Source organism: Pygocentrus nattereri, chromosome 11 (genome assembly GCF_015220715.1).
Source record: "Pygocentrus nattereri isolate fPygNat1 chromosome 11, fPygNat1.pri, whole genome shotgun sequence".
In the NCBI taxonomy this organism is placed as follows: domain Eukaryota; kingdom Metazoa; phylum Chordata; class Actinopteri; order Characiformes; family Serrasalmidae; genus Pygocentrus; species Pygocentrus nattereri.
The window spans coordinates 10,614,889-10,637,388 of record NC_051221.1 but is presented as its reverse complement, the minus strand read 5'-3'; the positions used below and the strand labels follow the sequence as shown (position 1 = coordinate 10,637,388).

At 40.8% G+C, this 22,500-nt stretch overlaps 1 protein-coding gene across 1 annotated transcript in view; it reads right to left on the bottom strand.

Moving 5' to 3' along the window:
- fam135b (family with sequence similarity 135 member B) overlaps positions 1-22,407 on the bottom strand; it is a 131,323-nt gene extending 108,916 nt beyond the window's left edge. Inside the window, exon 1 of the mRNA XM_017711962.2 lies at positions 22,273-22,407. The gene's annotated coding sequence lies outside the window, so the exon portion shown is untranslated. The remainder of the gene's footprint in view (positions 1-22,272) is intronic.
- Positions 22,408-22,500: the final 93 nt, after the last annotated feature.

The window sequence follows — 22,500 nt, the reverse complement described above, 5'->3', positions numbered from 1 at the left end:
AGGTGACAAATTGGAGCCAGTTTCATTCACAATACACAAGCCAAACGCACCTGCTTTACACCTGGAGCTGAAGCCAAAAAAGCTTAGTACACTGGGACAAGAGTCTGTTGTAAGAAGTGCTGTACAAATAAAACTGAACTGAATTTAACTGAATTAAACATAAATGAACGGAACTAATCTAAATTAAACTGAACTGAATTTAACTGAATTAAACATAAATGAACAGAACTAATCTAAATTAAACTGAACTGAATTTAACTGAATTAAACATAAATGAACAGAACTAATCTAAATTAAACTGAACTGAATTTAACTGAATTAAACATAAATGAACAGAACTAATCTAAATTAAACTGAACTGAATTTAACTCAATTAAACATAAATGAACGGAACTAATCTAAATGAAACTGAACTGAATTTAACTGAAGTAAACATAAATGAACGGAACTAATCTAAATTAAACTGAGCTGAATTTAACTGAATGCCATTTGACTCAATGAAGCTGATTTGAACTGAACTGAATTAAACTAAACTGAATTGAACTGAACTGAAATTATTTGAAGCAGATGACACTAAACTGAACTCTACTAAACTGAATTCGGTGGAACTGAATTAGACTGAATTGAATTTAACTGAACTGAAGTCAATGGAAATGAACTAAACTAAACAGTACTGAACATGTCCAGGGTACATCCTGCCTTCCACCCAGTGACTGCTGGGATTGGCTCCCCCTCCCCCAATGACCCAAGGATAAGCAGCTCAGAAGTGTATGTTTGTTTATGTTTGTGTGTGTGTGTGTGTGTGTGTGTGTGTGTGTGTGTGTGGGTGGGTGGGTGTGTGTCTGTGTAAACAGTACTGAACTGAAATGAAATGAATTCAGCATAAATTAACTGAACTGAATTGAACAGAAATGAACTGAACTAAACTTTTAGAATTTAGCTGAACTGACAAGAACTGAACTAAACAGAACCAATTGAATTGAACTGAAAAATGATGGAAGAGCTTGGAGCCGTACCTGGCAGGTCTGCAGGGCCAAAATGTAATTCATCCTGCTTTTATAATACAAGATGAACCCAAATGTGCTGAGTTCTGGCAAGACAGTGATATTGGCAAAAAAATAAATAAATAAGTAAATAAAAAACATAATTTCAGTACTGCAAACTGCAACAGCATTTTAGGGACACTGTTAAAAAAAGTCAACTTTCAGAGTAAAGTCATAATATTTTTAGATAAAAAGTCAAATGGAATGATATTCTGAGAAAGATGTCATACTTTGAGAATAAAGTCATAATATTTTGAGATAAAAAGTTGTACAGTAAAACGTTTATGCAAGAAACTGTTTATTCAGAATAAAGAGCCAGACGGACTTGTAGGAAACTGTCTGTTTTGTTGAAGGAGAATCGCAAGCAGGGTCATCTACACGGCTACCGGTGGCTACATCTCCAAATGATTGATTACCGAAGGAGTGAGTGGAACTCCGGCATTCTCTGCATCAACACTGTAGCCAGTACAGCAATCAAGCCACACTGCGTTACGGCAGCCCCCCTACAATCAGCTTACTTTATCTTCCAAATATCACAAGTTTATTCTTGTAACTTTACAACTTTATTCTTGAAATATTACGACTTTATTCTTAAAATATTGCAATTTTATTCTAAAAAATACAACTTTATTCTTTAAATATTACAACTTTATTCTAGAAAATATGACTTTATTCTTTAGATATTACAATTTTATTCTAAAACATAACTTTATTATTTACATATTACAATTTTATTCTAAAAAACACAACTTTATTCTTTAAATATTACAACTTTATTCTAAAAAAACAACTTTATTCTTTAAATATTAAAATTTTATGCTAAAAACTACGACTTTATTCTTTAAATATTACAATTTTACTCTAAAAAATACAACTTTATTCTTTAAATATTAGTTTTATTCTAAAAAATACAACTTTATTCTTTAAATATTAAAATTTTATTCTAAAAAATACAACTTTATTCTTTAAATATTACAATTTTACTCTAAAAAATAGGACTTTATTCTTTAAATATTACAATTTTACTCTAAAAAATAGGACTATTCTATAAATATTACAATTATATTCTCAAAGTACGACTTTATTCTTTAAACATTACAATTTTACTTTAAAAAATACAACTTTATTCTTTAAATATTAGTTTTATTCTAAAAAATACAATTTTATTCTTTAAATATTACAATTTAATTCTAAAAAATACAACTTTATTCTTTAAATATTACAATTTAATTCTAAAAAATACAACTTTATTCTTTAAATATTACAATTTTACTCTAAAAAATACAACTTTATTCTTTAAATATTACAATTTTACTCAAAAAAATATGACTTTATTCTATAAATATTACAATTTTATTCTCAAAGTCAACTATTTAATTGTTTTTTAAATAGTGGCCCTAAAACGTCATCGTAGCAAACTAGGTCTTCAGTCATGTGGCTCAGGCATCTACACAGATCTACATACCTACAGATGTCTCTGAACCATAATGCTTTAATAGCTTCGCTGCCAAACCCCTTAACCTTTTTCTGCAGGCAATCTAGTGGCCACTCTACTGGCTGAATTAACGCTGACTGATTTAATTTTTAACAAAATAAAAAGTTCTTCCCCTTAAACTCTCCTATCACTTTATTACCTCTCTGTGTGTGAAATGTGGTTCTGTGTTGAGCTGCTGTTAGCAACACAGGGGAATAGCAGGGAGGGGAGAGAACCCCCCAAAACAATTCACACCTCTCCGCAAAGACCGCCGTGCCGAGATAAAACAAACCCGACTGCCATCACATCAAACAATCGTGAACAACTGCCAATAAACAAACAGCATTTTAACACAATAAAAACACTTCTATTGTGTATGTTATTGAAGAACAAAGGTACAGTTTAACTGAGGGACCTCCAAAACATCACACAGTCCATGATGAAGAAAGCAGTGTATGTCCAAACACTAGCTATGTGTTGTTATTGCGGGTGTGTGGAAGAGCATGGTCTACGTGTGCCACTGTTCTTGCAGGCAGCTGTTTTATATGTGGGGGCGACGTCTGCCTGTCCTTGTGCATGCAGGGAAGCGTGTACACGTGTGTGTGTGTCCTTGTAGATGTGCTTGTACGCGTGTCTGCTAACTTGTGTGCGTGAGTCCTTGAAAATAGGTGAAGGCCCGCCTGTGCCCTTGCTTTCACATCAACTGCATTATACCGCAAATGGAGCTAAACTCATCCCTAACCATTACAGAAGAACCATCTTCCTTCACCTCAGCAAGGTTAACTTAGCTCTGTCTATGCACAGATCACTTCCACAAGAGGGGAAATGAGCATGTAACCTTGCATATAATAGATATCAATCCTATCGGGCCAGACTGCAGTTAGTCGCAGCTAAACTGCTCAATTCTGATTCAGAACTGGCCACTTTATTAGAAAGCCCTCTCTTGTAACTGTACAGTTAGAGACAGTAGCTCATCTATTGCACAGTTTTGTATCAGCCATCATCTAGTCCTTCATCAGTGGTCAGTTTCCGAACATAAAGCTGCTTTTGTCTGGATATTAAAGGGTGGTGGTCCTCAATCAATCTAGCAGTTAAGATCATTTGTGTAAATATCGTAGAAACACTGTTGTGCCGCACCTTGAACACTACAGTGAACACTATGGATGCAATACCGCACGGTGTGTTATGGAACCATTCGGTACACCCCCTACGGGTCAATACGATATGCCTCTCATTTTCCTATAATTTCAAAAACCTGCTTGCTACGCTGCAGACCACATGCATGCTGTACATTCAGATCCACAGTACATCCCTGGAAATTATCAGAATTTCCCTGGAGCCTATGAGCACTCTGTAAGCAAACACAAGCTGAAGAAAAGAGGGCAGCGCTAATGAGACAAAGAGAAATTAAGGCTACCGTGCACCGGACGAGCCATGTCACGGATCATCTAAAAATTTTGAAAAATCTTTGTTTTAACGGAGGAGCCAGCACCAGCACTCGACGCGCAGTGGTGTTCGGCAGCCAGTCTTTTAGGTAAACAGCTAATGATAAGTTACCTCAGCTAACATTACTAGCCTAGCCTTTTTTCAGCTCGAAAAAAGCCAGTTTGCAAAGAGGTAGTAAACAGGTGCCAAGCATGATAAGTGATGCCGATTGCTTTATTTCATTCAATTGAGAGTGTAGAAAATAACCTTTAAACCTGGCTATTATTAGCTGTCCCTGCCAATGTTACATGACGCTTCACTACACAACTGGCAGGTGGCCTTTACAATGTCCCCTCCCACACACATTTCAGCAGCAAAGTAATTCCCCAACTCTATGAAATATCACAGAGAGAAATTCAAAACAAATTGACACAGACACCAGACACCTATTCTAGACCTAAAACAGAGAAGACAAAGCACCTACAGGTTGTCAAAGCCAAGAAACACTACCATGAACACCATCATGATCACTACCATGAACTCTACCATGAACACCATCATGATCACTACCATAAACTCTACCATGAACACCATCATGATCACTACCATGAACTCTACCATGAACACCATCATGATCACTACCATAAACACTACCATGAACACCATCATGATCACTACCATAAACTCTACCATGAACACCATCATGTACACCACCATGAACTCTACCATGAACACCATCATGATCACTTCCATAAACTCTACCATGAACACCATCATGATCACTACCACAAACTCTACCATGAACACCATCATGTACACCACCATGAACTCTACCATGAACACCATCATGATCACTACCATAAACCCTACCATGAACACCATCATGATCACTACCATAAACTCTACCATGAACACCACCATGATCACTACCATAAACTCTACCATGAACACCATCATGTACACCACCATGAACTCTACCATGAACACCATCATGATCACTACCATAAACTCTACCATGAACACCATCATGATCACTACCATAAACTCTACCATGAACACCATCATGTACACCACCATGAACTCTACCATGAACACCATCATGATCACTACCATAAACTCTACCATGAACACCATCATGATCACTACCATAAACACTACCATGAACACCATCATGTACACCACCATGAACTCTACCATGAACACCATCATGATCACTACCATAAACTCTACCATGAACACCATCATGATCACTACCATAAACTCTACCATGAACACCATCATGTACACCACCATGAACTCTACCATGAACACCATCATGATCACTACCATAAACTCTACCATGAACACCATCATGATCACTACCATAAACTCTACCATGAACACCATCATGTACACCACCATGAACTCTACCATGGACACCAACATGAGAAACAGATGGACTACACCAGAGAAACAGTTGGACTACAGTCTGTAACTGTAGACCTACAAAGTACACCTATATAGTAAGTGGAGCTGATATAATGGATACAAAGTGTAGAAACAAGGAGGTGGTCAGAATGTCATGCCGGATTGGTGTGTATGCATTCTGTATTATTAATGCTATAATATTAATAAATACTGGAGATTAAAAAGTGAGGTATATGTTATTCAGGTACTCCTCAGGGGTTGGGCAATACTGGAAAAATCTGATTGTTTCCTGCTGAAACCCCTCCTATACCCCACTAGACAAATAAGATAGTGCTACTCAAGTGCAATTCAGCATTTTGACAAACAGATCTGACTCACACCTATTTGGACTAGTTATCTTTGTTTATTCTGAGTCCAACAGTATAAACTGATTTCTGTCTCTGCTGCCTGAGCGTAGACAGTGTGGGATGAACCCCCTTCATTTCACTGAACAAAACCTCTTCAGAACATTCGACCTGACTTTGGCAAAATCTCTATGTAGAGAAGATCAAAATACTGGATAAAAAAAATTACCATTATTGCAACTTCGTTTGAAGACGTCTTGGCTTTGGCTTGAAGGCTCAACACATGAGATCACGCATCAGTCTGGCTATGTGAGACTAATCCAATGGAAAGTTGGACGGGTAAACGCTGGTGTTTGGTTTGACAATACAAAATGAAAAGACAGCAAAACAGTGAATATACGAGCCGGGCCACGGCTGGAGCAGAAATGCCTCAATCCTCCCGCTCATTATGTCTAAAAATAGCCCCGATCGACTGAGCAACAGCTTTGTTTTCTCTCCTGAAGACAAGTGATCAGACATCTGCCTCTGAACACATTTAACACGCAAACAAACATGCATAAAAAGTTCAAATTAGGATATTTGAATATTCAAATAGCCACAAAAATAAAAAAAGAATAGCAAACTAGGATGTTGCATTACATGCAAATTCGCTTTTCTAACGTTATTCGTCTCATGTTTAACCCGAGTGGTGCTGATGTTGTTGTTACTCAGTGGTCTGATGGGCCCACTGCATTTATGTTTTTTAAGTCAGTACAGCTGTAATATATGTAAAAATACCAGACATTTAAAAAATCACAAGTGGTTAGGGTAGAGCTCTCCTGTAGCAGCTGTAGCCAGTCAGCAGCCTGTCCATGTTGTCCACTCTCACACGTACACAAACACACACACAGACACACACACTTTTACTCCCGTCTTTGTTCCTGATTCAACCCAGAGCACGTTGACATGTTAACAGTTCTTGATAGAAAAGTAAAGTCAAAGATCAGAGGTCACTAAAAGTCAGACCGAGTCCGGAACCAGACGCTGTCCTATGTGGACCTGGACCTAAAATCGTTATACTATGGAAAATGATTTAATTTCGAAGGGGTGGTCCTATTTTAATCGGTGTAACTTTTCTTGCATTTACGGTAGCTTTAGTGCCCAAAAAAACTCACAGACAAATCAGATGCGTTGTAAAAATCACACGTGACGCGTTATGAAGCGCACTGAGACTCGAGTGAGTGACGCACATATAGGGGAGGGACGAGGCGAGAAACAACTGTCAGAGAAGAAAGTGAGTCAGAAGTTATTTCACATGGCGTGATCTAAAAACAGAAAATAAATAATGTTGAAATATGACTGAATTGGACTTTATTTGATTTGACATTCCCTTGCTGACTGTATAAGATATTGTTGATACACCTACTAGGCTACTTCAGCAAACAGTATATGGCACTGAATCATGATGCAAGTTAGACGCTTCGCTTGAGGAAATTTTCTTTGACTGGACCTTATTGAATTTTAATTAAAGACTGTGTAGCTTATGTAATTTTTGGGTGGAGGATATTCCTTGAATATATTTGAATAATGTTGGGAAAAATCGAATATAAAGTGTGACTGTTTGTCCCTTGTTCAAACTACTAATGCAACTTCCATGTTCCCTGTTTATTTGGAATTGTTGACTTCTATTTACCAATTCGCTCCTGGCTGGCTGCAAGCTACTCCTTCACTGAAGAGCATTAAGGTAGATGGTAATGTCATCCAGGGGAGTGGTGTGTCATTACACCATTACAGCAGACCACAGCCGCTGCTCAAACATTCATACGGCCAGTGCTTGGCCTGGGTGATTTGATGTGCCAGTGAGGGAGATTATAGAGATCACATGAGAGGCTGAATCATGAGACTGCACCACTGCAAGCCTTATTCACTCAAAACCCTCAGCACAGCCTCCTGCACACCAACAGCAGTTTTGTATGGCATGGACAAAATACTAGTCTTGCATTTATACTGCAACTGCAATGCTAAAAATGCTTTAACACTGACGTGCTTTACATGAACATTAAGCATCTGCGCCGTCCATCTATCATACTTTAGCTGGACTGCATGAATACTTTGACATAAAAAAAAACATCTGGAACTGTGACTGGTCAGGATGCTGACAGAACTCAGTCAACAAACTCTGTGACTGGTTTGAGGCGTCTCTGCATCAGTGTTTCCCACACGTTATATTTCAGCAGTGCAGCAAGGAATATGCACGTCCGCCAAAGTACAGTCTGACCATTTAATATTAATAATTTTCAATAACCATAAAAAAACACGTTTATTTTGACTGCTATGTGAACACAGCTCGGGTCAGGATAGTGCTGGGTGATATGAACTCAAATCAATATCACGATTAACTGATTTTTACCTCTATTGCGATTAATGAACAATAATTTGTTTTTGTTTTGTTTCTTTGTTTGTCCTATTGCCCTTCTAGTTCACTGCCGAGGTTTGTGCTATAAATGTGCTCTTCATATGTGAATGCAATGTCTCAACAGGCAGATCGGAATTCACGCGACTTTTACGTCAATCCAACTCGATATTCATCAGAATTTCGACCTAATAAACATTTGGAGTGAAATATGAAGAGACTCGTTCCAAACACCTCCGTGTTTGAAGAGGTTTCTAAAGGGATGGCCGAACGCGGCCGTAGGAGAACGAAGCTGCAGCATCAAAGAATCAAAAGCAAAGTTTAAAGAATCCGAGGACAAGAAGCAAAGAAATATCCGGATAACGTGGCCATTTTTACAGCGAGCTCCAACACATTCTGTGTGATGAGCCCAGCTGTCAGCCAGCGAGGCTTCGTCTGTGATGCTGCCGAAGATGAAGCTGAACCTCCGGGAGCGACTGGCGTTTGTTCGTAGTCAGGACCGTTTACCTCTGGATGGGCCGCGTGAAGCAGCGAGAAGCTCTGTTCTTTTGTATGTGAGGGTCAATTTTGGAGCTGATCAGGTCAGACTGATGTGCGAACGTAGCCTTGGCTTCCATGCCACATGTAGCTGCAGTACTCATTTTTTAAGTACATGAACAGAGCGGAGAAAGGATTAACAGCATAAAAAATAAATAAATCAAAATAACAGACATGGGCAAGATTACAGTAGAGGTTCTGAAGGTCGGTTTCTATTATTTTTCGATTAATCGCCAGGCCAAGGTCGGAGGAAAGAGAGAGAGAGTAAAGGAAAAACGTTAGGTAGCTACCAATATGGGAAAAAAACTTTTTCTAATGAAAATTTTCAATGTTTTATATATTTACTTATGTATTATATGTAAAATATATTACAGTCCATATTAAATGCATTAGGAAAGATTATACATAGAAAAAAATAAATGCATGTAAATGTGTTTATGAAGTATATTTGGAAATCTACAAAAATAGCCACATCACTTATCTAATGCACTTTCCTGTTTGTAATACGTACTAAAAAAGGTATTAAGTATTAGAAAAGGAACCTCATTGTAGGTAATGATATACTGTGAAAAGGTAGATGGATGATTTGATCTCTTGTTTATTTGAAATATGATTTGTATATGTGCTGTCGTACTACATACAAACCAGTGGTACAGTCATTAATGCTCAGTCAGTACCCTTCATTCAGCTCTTGTGTATTTAATTAACTTTTTTAAAAACTATATAAAATTGAAAAAATACGATAAAAATACAATTAAACACATTTAAAAATAGGTTAAACAAATACAGTTTGGCCATTTTCATACACTGCAAAAAACATATTTGATAAACATATTTGGAATAGTTATTTTTTTCATACAGGTACTAAACCTAACCAGCAACACTGACTTGGCCGAATTTGCTTCCTCTTACCTCAAACAAACGCCTAGTTGCAGTTACGCTACTTACTGATCTAATACTGGAATGACAGACTAGTACTGAAAACATTTAGTAGAGAAACAGAGAAACACTTTGTAGACATCAATCTAGAGTAAACCTTACAGACATACAGTCAGAGGAAATGTCTATTTTCTAGATGAGGCCATGATGGTTGGGTGGTATTTGGGTAAAAGCCACTTGGCCCTCATTCACTAATATGTTTTCCTACATGTGTTCTTGAGAAAGGTCCTAAGAAGAAGTCTACATCAGAATTAAGAGGGCGTAGATTCTGTTCTTACCTAAGAACAAATCCCAGATTAGAAAACACTGGTGAATGTCAGAATCTTCAGGAGAAACTGCGTGAGAGTGTTTTAAGATGACATTTCTTCTTAAGAACAGTTGGGGACTTGCATCTTCATTTTAAACGTGTTTAACCCCTTTTCCCACTGATTGTGGTTTCTTCTGTCGGTCATTAAACACTTCAGTCCACTGCTATTCTCCTGCCAGAGCATATAAAACAGCCGGTAGGCTGTAATGCTACCTACCAGAGCGAAAAGGCTCAGAAATGGATCTAAATCCACCTCTTTTAGTGCACTAGCAAAGATGCCAGGCAAAAACTGAGGCGAGCGGCAGATCAGACCATCCGTCAGTGTATATACAATATATTGTCAAAAGTATTCTCTCCTCTGCCTTCACACGCATATGAAACTGAGTGAGATCCCATTCTTAATCCATAGGGTTTAATATGATGTCGGCCCACCCTGTGCAGCTATAACAGCTTCAACTCTTCTGGGGAGGCTTTCCACAAACTTAAGTGATACTTTATTAATCCCACAAACAGGGAAGTTCCACCTCCGCATTTAACCCAGCTGTGAAGTGAAACACCTCATACACACTAGTGAATAGACACACACACTAGGGGCAGTGAGCACACTTGCCCAGAGCGGTGGCCAGCCCTATCCACAGCACCCAGGGAGCAATTGGGGGTTAGGTGTCTTGCTCAAAGACACCTCAGTCACGTGCTGTCGGCCCTGGGAATTGAACTGGCAACCTTCCGGTCAAAGGGCCAGTTCCCTAACCTCCAGCCCACGACTGCCCCGAGTGCGTTTAGGAGTGTTTTTATGGGAATTTTTGACCGTTCTACCAGAGTCGCATTTGTGAGGTCAGACACTGATGTTGGGCGAGAAGGCCTGGCTCACAGTCTCCTCTCTAATTCATCCCAAAGGTGTTCTATCGGGTTGAGGTCAGGACTCTGTGCAGGCCGGTCAAGGTCTTCTACACTAAATTCGCTCATCCATGTCTTTATGGACCTTGTTTTGTGCACTGGTGTGCAGTCATGTTGGAACAAGAAGGGGCCGTTCCCAAACTGTTCCCACAAAGTTGGGAGGACGAAATTGTCCAAAATTTCTTGGTCTGCTGAAGCAGCAGTGGCCGAGCCCAATTCCTGAAAAACACACTATAATCCTCCCTCCACCAAACTTTAGACTTGGCACAATGCAGTCAGACAAGTACCGTTCTCCTGGAAACTGCCAAACCCAGATTTTACGTGGCCGACCACTTCGTGGCTGAGGTGCTGTCGTTCCTAATTACTTCCACTTTGATATAATACCACTGAGGAATATTTAGTAGTGAGGAAATTTCACAACTGGACTGGTTGCACAGGTGGCGTCCGATCACGGTACCATGCTGGAATTCACTGAGCTCCTGAGAGCGACCCATTCTTTCACTACTGTCTGTAGAAGCTGTCTGCAGGCCTAGGGGCTCGGCTTTATACACCTGTGGCCATGGAAGTGATTGGAACAGCTAAATTCAATGATTTGCATGGGTGAGGGAATACTTTTGGAAATTTTTGGTGTATTTACATGGTAGAAGAAAAACTTTAATTTCAGGGTACCGTAAATGCAGTGCACTTGCTCACATACAAATTTTATAATATAAGCTTCTGAGAGCTGATATTATAAAAATGAAGTATCCTCACGCTGGTCTTGTCCTACCTATCATTACTGAGCATGAGATTATTGTCAGTCTGGGTAAACATGACAACCTCCATATCCTGTCTGTCTGTGCTGTTTGGAGTCAGCAGCCTGATATAACACAATACCTCTCTTCCACTACCAACGTCACATACGCTTTAATTCTCATATTATTAAGAGGTGAATAATGTAATGTAAAAAGAAGACTGTAAGAAGACTGGAAAAGAGTTTTCAATCGTCTCTAATAATTTACATATTTCTGCTTCATTGTTTTTGGGAAACTTGGGCTTGATATCAGAAAATGTGCCCTAGTGATACACCAAAATGAAAATCCTTGACCAGAACCAAAATTCAAAAATTCAAAAACCGTGATCGGACGCCACCTGTGCAACAAGTCCAGTTGTGAAATTTCCTCACTACTAAATATTCCACAGTCAACTGTCAGTGGGATTATAACAAAGTGGAAGCGATTGGGAACGACAGCAGCTCAGCCATGAAGTGGTCGGCCACAGATGCTGAGGCGCATAGCGCTCAGAGGTCACCAACTTTCTGCAGAGACAATCGCTAAAGACCTCCAAACTTCATGTGGCCTTCAGATCAGCTCAAGAACAGCATAAAGAGCTTCATAGAATGGGTTTCCATGTCCAAGCAGCTGCATCCAAGCCTTACGTCACCAAGGACAATGCAAAGCATCGAATGCAGTGGTGTAAAGCGCCACCACTGGACTCTAGAGCAGTGGAGACGTGTTTTCTGGAGTGACGAATCACGCTTCTCCATCTGGCAATTCGATGGACAAGTCTGGGTTTGGCAGTTGCGAGGAGAACCGTTCTTGTCTGACTGCATTGTGCCAAGTATAAAGTTTGGTGGAGGGGGGATCATGGTGTGGGGTTGTTTTTCAGGAGTTGGGCTCGGCCCCTTAGTGCACAAAGCAAGGTCCATAAAGACATGGATGAGTGAGTTTGGTGTGGAAGAACTTGACTGGTCTGCACAGAGTCCTGACCTCAACCTGACAGAACACCTTTGGGATGAATTAGAGCGGAGACTGTGAGTCAGGCCTGCTCGTCCAACGTCAGTGTCTGACCTCACAAATGCGCTTCTGGAAGAACGGTCAAAAATTCCCTCAAACACACTCCTAACCCTTGTGGAAAGCCTTCCCAGAAGAGTTAAAGCTGTTATAGCTGCAAAGGGTTGGCCAACATCTTAGTAAACCCTATGGAATAAGAATGGGATCTCACTCAAATTCATATAAATGTAAAGGCTGACAAGCAAATACTTTTGGAAATATAGTATATGTGCTTCCAAATCCAATGTCCTTGAGAACAGAGAACGGCTGGACATTCAAGGCATTAACTAATTACCTGTCTGCGTCCCTCACAGACACCGTTAAATGATCCCCCATGGCTGACGTTTTTATAGTTGATCTACTGCAGCTCAACCTGTTTGAGGAAAGTGAAAGAAACAAAAGAAGCGCTTGTAATCACTGTTTCTCATTTTCATCACCACTAAGATGATTTGTTATTTGACTCTTTTAATCCTTAATCAAGTTTGTTTTGCCCCTTCATGTGATTTGAATTTTTGTAATGCTAAGTACTGGTCAACAGACACAAAGTCCGATCAGGTACTTGGTCTTTCTGCAAATAACAAAGCCACTTAGCAGGTGCGAATGCAGCATATCCACGCGCCGCACAGGAGAAAATAAAAAGCTCAGAAAAAAAACGGGGCAAGAGATTTACAGTAGATCTGTCCAAAGGAGCCACACATTCAGGAGTGAATCACCAGGGGAGCTACATTTACAGCAAGCTTATTTTGAAAATCTGACACAACATATAAAAAACAGTAGCTACACAGTTAATTTCACTTTATTTGTTGCCCCCAGCATTTATATCCAAAAAGTAGCAGGTGTTTGACTAGTGTAGTGGTCATTCCCTTCGCCTAATAAGCCAATGGTCACTGGTTTAAAACGGGCAAAAGGGAGATGTGGATTTTTTAGGCACTGGTGGCTTAGTGGTTAGAGCTTTGGGCAAGTAAATGTGGGTTCAAATGTGGGCTTATGGGTTCAACACCCTGGTCTGCTAATTTGCCACTGTAGGTCCAAGGCACTTCACCCTCTCTGCTCATATCATGGCTGACCCTGCGCTCTGACCTCGGCTTTCTATGCTGGGATTATGTGGTGTGCTGTACAAGTATGATAATAAAGGTACTTAGTGGGGCAAGAGGATTGGTTATATTAAATAGAGTAATGAGTAAAACAACAGAGCCTGAAATTCATGTTTCTAAAGGGGCGGCTGGATTCCTCCCATAAATGTTCCACATAGGCGGGATTTAAACACTTTGGGGAGATACTACTTGAGCCTAACTACAGGTCTTACCTTGTCCCACTCTTTTTGAAAGCTTTATGAAAGAAGGACAGTCCATGTCTTACATGAACTTAACCAGATGACCAAGTTTAGAATAAGCCATAATAAAGTAGGTGGTTTTGAGACACCCCTTCCTTTGCTCCTCTCGCCGCAACTTTAATAGCATTAGCCATCGCATTCTTTGCCAAATCTGCTTAAAGTTGACGTTATGTAACATCAGCTGGTAAAAGGAGCAGGTTTTGGTTTTTGGCCTAGTTGTCCCGCATCCCACTGTGGCGCAAACGTTGGCTGAACATTATTAAACATCGCTGTAAATGTCCTGCATTGTAAGGCCCAATCCCATTTCTTCTTTGTACCCCTACCCCTTGTTTTTGAGTGTCACCCTAACCCCTTGGAAAGGAGTTACAAAGGGTAGTGGTTGAAATCTTGCCCTATGAAATAGGACAACCATCAAATATATATACATCACATACATGCTTTCAAAGAGGGCCTATAAGACAATTATTTATTATCACCCACCGCTATTTCATTGGTGATACGAAGCTGAAGTCAATTTTCCCATTCCACCTTAAATGATACAGTAGTTACACTCTGGCGCTTCAGGTGTCAGAACTGCTGAACTACTTAAGTTGGAACAAGAAAATTAGCTTGCTAGCTACCGAGACATTAGCACACTTTTAGCAATTTTTTTATACTTGTCACAAAGAAAAAGACCATAACACACTGAAACGACATTAAACTAAAAAAATATAGTGGTTATCATAAATTTTTTAATGGCGAAAATTCTCACATTTGTTGTCACTCGTGCAGTTTTTTCGAATGACACTCTGTTTGGAGTGAGTCCCTAAAAATTTCAGTTGAGAGGGCCATGTAGCCCCACCCCTCTATCTCAACAAAAATTGGGATATCTTATTCCCTAGACGTGAACGCGCAAAACAGAGGGCTAAGGCCTAGTGGTAGGGGCAAGGGGTGAAATGGGATTGGGCCTAAGTGTTAGACTTGCAGGAATCAATGAAATTATGCACAAATTCCTGCAATCCCACACTGAAACGCAGGTCCTGAAACTCAAGCACTTAAACAGCCTTAAAAATACATAGGAATTAGACCTGGCTTACCATAGCCAATACTGACTCATTCAAATTTGCTTTCAATCGCTTATATATCAGCCAGTCAGACAGGACTGGGACAATAGATTGGGGCATATTGAGCAGCCAATCCTAAAACTTTCTTTTCAATTCTTGTAGGCCTGAATGAATCACATGTACACTCACTGGCCACTTTATTAGGTGCACCTGGCTAGTAAAAGGTTGGACCCCCTTTTGCCTTCAGAACTGCCTTAATTCTTCACGGCATATTTCCAACAAGGTGTTGGAAACGTTCCTCAGAGATTTTGGTTGGTTATTTGAGTTCCTGTTGCCTTTCTATCATCTGGAACCAGTCTGCCCATTCTCCTCTGACCTCTCACATCAACAAGGCATTTTCGTCCACACAAAATGCTCTTTTTCGGACCGTTCTCTGTAACCCTAGAGATGGTTGTGCGTGAAAATCCCAGTAGATCAGCAGTTTCTGAAATACTCAGACCAGCCCGTCTGGCACCAACAACCACACCACGTTCAAAGTCCCTTAAATCACTTTCTTCCCCGTTCTGATGCTCGGTCTGCACTTCAGCAGGTTGTCTTCACCACCTCTACATGCCTAAATGCATTGAGTTGCAGCCATGTGATTGGCTGATTAGCTATTTGTGTTAACAAGCAGATGAACTGGCCATAAAGTGGCCAGTAAGTGTACATTGATACTAAACCGCGCAGCTCTACATGGCTGAGACTGCAGAACACTGGTAACCTTTTTCTATGCAGTTAGCTTGACCATCCAGCCTGGGTTTCTCCACATTACAAACGGTTTGCTGGTGTCAGTAGCTTTCTTCCAGCGCCGGCGAGTGTGACCCGTGTATTTAGAGGGGTGGACAGAGTGGAACTCTGTATACAGGTCTCTGGAGACACGCAATGTTTAATGGGGATGTCAGTAGTAATTCAGCGCAATCTCCCATCACTGCATTATTCAAAATGCCTGTTTAAATTCCAGACTACTCCTTTTTTTTTTTTTTTTTTTAAATATCAGGGCTTAAATGCCAAGGACACAGAGTTAAATGCCACAAGCTGAATGTTTTCGTCTTCTCAAAAGAATGACTTGAAAGTAGACTTGTCATCGCGGGTGCACGTGAGCCTGGATGCGTGCAGCAAACATATGTATGTATTTGATAACCTACATAACGTAGCAGGACGTGGCTCCTGGGGGGGAGAACAGTGAATGTGACAGTATTATACTGTACGTCACATGTTAGAGCATGGATTCTCACTTAGAAAGATGTCCTAGTTAAAGATGCATAACTAAAGTCATGTTTCCTGCTATGAGACAACAGTGCTGTGGACGCTAGATCTGTCTAACCACACTAACTGCAGAAAAGTAGGGATGGCACTAATCCAGTACTGGGTAGCACTATTGGGTCAATATCCGCAGAAAATGCTGTAGTGAATATTGAGGGGGGGGAAAGAATAAATCCGACTCAATACTGTGACTAATCCAGCCTGAAAAGAGCAGAGAAAACAGATTGCATCACCACAAAAGTCAAAGCGAAGGTGGTCATGTGACATCAGTAACCACATGATAATGTCATGCGGCAACAGTAGGGTTGGGTAGGGTAGAGTGTTTGAGCAGTCTCAGCATGATGTGTGAACAAATACAGAGCTGCCACTTTTAGTGCAACACTTTTGCTGCTGTTTTCAGTTTAAACATATTGTATGTGAATATCAATGAACTCATGCATATGTGCATTACAGTCACTGACGTGTTAATGTTCTGGTCAGAGCACTTAGCAATGTTTCCCACTCAGACATGCCCAATAGCGACTTTCCCCTAAGTATATTTCATCCTATCTAGGTGTTTTGTTTATTAATCCCTTCTTCATGATATTAATTACTCTTGCCATTTCTAAGATGCAGTTAGCCACAAGAGCCATTACAGTACTCATATCATGTTGGCTAGCAACGTTGTCCCATGTAACTCCTTACAGTTTTTCCTGATAGTTAGAAAGAACAAGGTCACTATATTAACATACAGGGTAATTAAAAAAGATCCATCACATTTCAAAATGATTTCTTTCTCTTGTTAATCATTGTAGAACAATGTAGTAGGTTGTAAATGGTTTATGTGAGACTAAAATGTATTGGTTTATTATGTCATTTCACAAGTGCTCAGTCTGAACCTCCTCCAGCTGTGCGGAAACATCAACACCACAGTCAAACTCATCCCACGCTGGATTGAGCGTGTCAGGTGTCGCTGCACTCGCGGCTCTTTCAGTGCGATTTCGGAGATCGTCCAGCACTGTGGAACCAACGACGGACGCTCTGAGCTGTTGGAGCTTCACTGTCCATGAAAATCACTTCACAGTTATGACTGATTCACTCTGATTGAAGTGGAGAACGCAGAATGCTTTCAGCTCAGGGGTCTCGTCTCCTCTCAGACTGAAGGGAGCCGTCTTCCAGTGACAGTCAGAAACTCTATGACCCCCTCTTTCAATTGGATTGTGATTGGTTCCTCGGCGCCTCTCGGTTGTTAAAATATGGCACTTTGAAATCAGATTAATCTTTTTGATTTACTCTGTATTTAACAACATTATAAGAGCAGAACGGTGTAAGACAGAAGCGCAGGAAGCCTGTAGAAACTGTTGTTTATAGAATGATGTGATTTAACTCAATTCATTTCACACAAAGAGACACTGAATAAATGTCTCACTATAGAGGTAAATGCACAAACAGTAATCCTAGCACTTAACATGTCAATATTAGCTTGTAAACACTACAACTGCAGTCAACAATAAAAGGAAATGCAAATGCAACTAATCAGGAAATGCTGGAAATTTCAGGATTCAGTCAGTGAGGGAGATGGCATGAGCAGTTAGAGCAGGGGTGTCAAATTGAACCATTGAAAGGGTCATATTTAAATCTTAACAAGTGACCACCTGTCCTTTTATTACATTTTTACTTAACATTTTGCTATGAGCCCAACTGGCCATTGTGCTATGAGCCCAACTAGCCATTGTGACATGAGCCCAACTGGCCATTGTGCTATGAGCCCAACTGGCCATTGTGCCATGAGCCCAACTGGCCATTGTGCCATGAGCATAACTGGCCATTGTGCTATGAGCCCAACTGGCCATTGTGCTATGAGCCTAACTGGCCATTGTGCCATGAGCCTAACTGGCCATTGTGGGGACGGGGTGAGAGCACATATTACATTGCAGTGCATGATGGGAACTGTAGTGCAGCTCATGGGGAAATGGGCTAATTTTAATAGAAAATTATAATAATTCTGCAGGCCGAATAGGATGGCACCACGGGCCTGACTTGGCCCGCAGGCCTTGTGTTTGACACATGGGAGAGAGAGAGAGAGAGAGAGAGAGAGAGAGAGAGAGAGAGAGAGAGAGAGACAGCTGTAGCTGAGGACCAGGGACTGTAGAGCTGAAAGTGCTCGGGGTGAGTTCAGCACAGTTGGGAATGATGCACATGCGACTACAAACATTTAAATGCTGTAGCTTTGTACACTAAGTTAGTTTGAGTTATTTGTAATGTCAGCTAGGGTTGGACGTATAACGATAATAAGATACAAAATGGTTTTTAAAAATGATGCTGGATGGTATTTCAAAATTCTGAAGTGTCAGATTTCTACTCCACACCTGAACATCCAAACAAACACCCCGAAACAAATTCATTCCGACTAAAACTATTTAGCCATGGAGAGATAAGAGTCTAACCACTGAAAGGTTTTAGCCTATCTACAAGCTCGTTTCAGTTCATACATCGGTAGGTTTTAACATTTAGGCTAATTTCAAAATCTTTTCAGACTACGCACAGATATGAGCCCAAACTCAGACAGGTTTTAGCGTAAACACAGACACATTTTGCATAAACACCCACAGGGTCACCTTACTGCTAAAAGATAACCACAAACCTGACCACATACAGGCATGAGACTAACCTCAGAAAGGTTTTAGCCTAAACCTCAGACGCTCATTAGCCTGACCACACACTTATCACAGTTTAATCAAAGGTAATTTAACTACAGACAGATGTAAGCCGTACCACAGAAAGGTCTAATCACAGCCAGCTTTTGGCCTAACCGCCTAACCACCTGAGAGAGAGCCTCCTTCTGCCTTGTGGCTGCTTTTATCTCTCCCCAGCGTTCGTCACTTGTCATTTACCAAACCTGTTATGTAGGTCTCCCCTATCGCACCAGCCATGGAGAGTGAGGGCTAGCATGTGCATCTCTTCAAACTGCTGCTCACGCAATGTGTCAAAGGGCAGCTGAAAAGGCTTGAAGGAAGGTGCTGACTGTCCAACTCTGTACACATCACCTAAAAGACACACAAGCCAGCCTTGCTTTGTATCGACAGCGAGAGAGACAATAAGCCATGCCATCCATCCAGAGAGCAGGAGGACTCATCGCACTCCAATTAACTCCAGCTGCAGGATGACTGCAGCATCACGGGAAAAGATCTCAGACCCTACAAATGGGACATCTTAAAAAAATACCCCTGAATCTTCTTTTCTAACATCTGATGTCACCCCTTTGGTATGTTGAATAATTATTTCTGGATCACAAATGCCGCAGCGGAGCCTCTCATCCCAATAGGATGAGAGTGGAGCCTCTCATGCCAATGGAGCTTCATCCTCTCAACTGATCCCAAAGGTGTTCAATGGAGCTTCACCCTCCCAGCTCATCCCAAAGGTGTTCAATGGAGCTTCATCCTCTCAACTGATCCCAAAGGTGTTCAATGGAGCATTATCACTCCAACTCATCCCAAAGATGTTCAATGGAGCATTATCACTCCAACTCATCCCAAAGGTGTTCAATGGAGCATTATCACTCCAACTCATCCCAAAGATGTTCAATGGAGCATTATCACTCCAACTCATCCCAAAGATGTTCAATTGAGCATTATCACCTCAACTCATCCCAAATATGTTCAATGGAGCATTATCACCTCAACTCATCCCAAAGATGTTCACTGGAGCATAATCATTTCAACTCACCCCAAAAGTGTTAAACAGAGCTTTACCACCATAACTTATCTTAAAGGTGATCAATGGCGCTTCTTCACTTCAAATCTTTCTAAAAGTGTTCAATAGAGCTTCATCACTCCAGCTCACCCCTAAAAGAGTTCAGTGGAGCTTCATCACTCCAACTCCAAGATGATCAGTCTAGATTAATTGCTCCAACTCTTTTCAAAAGATTTCAATTGAGCTTCATCATTCAGTCTCTTCCTAAAAGAGGTCAATGAGGCCTTATTATTCCAATCCATTTCCTATGGCTTCTCTATGGAAATAACAAGGCTTCTTCCCTTCAGTGAGTGAGTGCACCTTAAAATAACCGAATCCATCAATTACAAGATGTGTCCTAATACTTTAGGACCTACAGGTTCTGTGTGGTCCCTTATTTTCCATTCTCATTGTGCTGAAACTTTGCTCTTAGATAAAACAAAGTTTAAAGGTTGACAAAAACCATCTTCTAAAATCAAAGTACTGTAAAATCTTCTTACTGAATTTAACAGTAGAACCACACTCTTGCTCTGCGACGTGCTTTCTGGTAGTCTATGCCTATTAAAGTAACTTTCCTCTTCCACAAGAGGTCAGTTTGACTTATTCAAGGTGAACAGTTAAGCCAGAATCTCTTGGTTGGTTTACCAATTCAAACACAGCTCAGCCACATGGATTTGTATTTTTTGAGAGCTTGTGAGCCAGAACAGATTTCTTTCTCCTTCATTATGCAAGCCTGAGTTTCTGACTGCACTTGCCGTTTGAGGCAGTTCAGACATCTCACTCCACACAGTATAAAAATAGCTGGAAAAACAGCGATGGCAGGACTCGGACACGAGCTGCTCATCCATGAGAACCGGAGACAATTCAATGAAATAAAAAGAAATTGTCTTTGGTGAGGCCTCACAAATCTACAGCCTCCTCTTCGAATAGCTATACGACAGAAAATAATCCATTTTAATGACTTAAATGATTATTATAATCATACATTGTCTGAGAGATGAGCACTCATGACATATCTCAGTTTTATTGGTGGATCCAGACCGAAAATAACTAGACATAGTTATTAACAAATGTGCCAAATCACGTTTTATCTCTGTTGTCACTTCTGTTTGCCTCCTCTTACTGGCCCGATGACCATACGGTGCCACAAATGCCTAACGTTATCCAAAAAATGCACAAATGTCAGTTCCTCCGGAGCGCTGGCTGCATTATGTTTGTCCCATCACAAACCTACATTAATAACTCTTATCGCTTCATCATCGGCTGAGTATCTGCAGGCTGGAAAAACGGAAAGATATTAAGCCAGGGCGAGACAGATGGCCTGTCCTTTACCCTGGCAGCATGCACATCCCATATGGTCATATCAGAGATGTGCGCAATGTCACTCACTCCCTCTGCCACAATGGACATCAAAAACAATGGGCACGAGTTGCTTGACTCAAGCAAAGACAAACAAGCGTCCAGACCATTGTTGGGACCAGCTAAAGGGGAACATTAAAAAAAAAAAAATACTCAATTGGGGGGTAAAATGTAAACAAAGTCATTCAGTGTAGTTGTGTGTAAAATGCTCAGTTCTAAAGAAAAAGTCTGAACTGTTCACAGTGGCGGTGATGGGAACCAGACGTCCACCTCTAAAAGCTCCCTCACAGAAAGTTATTACATGAAATAGTTATGAATTCACCGCCTGAGGCACTTTTTTTTTCAGATTTACCATCATCAACACTATATATAAACACCCAGGAGACTCGAGTGGGTTCACTGGTGGTTTATAATAAAATGGCTATAACTGTGTTGTAGACATCGAGACCCCTGGTTCCTATCAGCACCACTGTAAGGACATCTGAGTCTGTAAGTTTCTCTCCAATGAGCAATTTCACACCAAGCCACTCTGAATGACTCTGTTTACATCTCAATCAGTAAATTGCGCAGAATTTTTGGAAAACCGGTGGAGTTCCCCTTTAAGTCATTTCAAACGACACCCCTTTCTCTCAAACTAGATGTGAGCCAGGTTAGATGTTTCACAACAACCACGGGCAAAATCCCAATACTGAATACTGACACCCACTAATGTGAGTCCAGACGGACACGGAGGAAGCCGGTGAGGGTCGGTCCACCACTGGGAGGGTTTTCATTCAGCGCAGTTTGTGTAAATCCAGCCCTGAGAGAGTCGTTTCAGCACTAGGTGTTCATACAGCAGCGCCGTGGCACTGCGCCTGTGGGACTGGACGGAGCTGCTAGCGTTACATTTCGCCGTTTCGACGGTGCACAAAGAGGATTAAAAATGAAATGACCATTTTACCATCTTACCCGACACGACGAGGTCTTCTAGTTCTTCTCCCTTTGTCATTTAAGCTCAGGGTGCCGGTTGCTGAGGGGTAATAAGGCGAGAGAAAGCGGCGAGCTGCTGCTGCGTTTTTCCACTACGGCCACTTCTCTCACTAAAACAGCCGTTATTTTTTTGTGGTTTAAACACCCGTATTCGCAAACGTCCCGCCCACTGTGTTGTTCGTTCCACAAGCGATCCACTGATTGGCG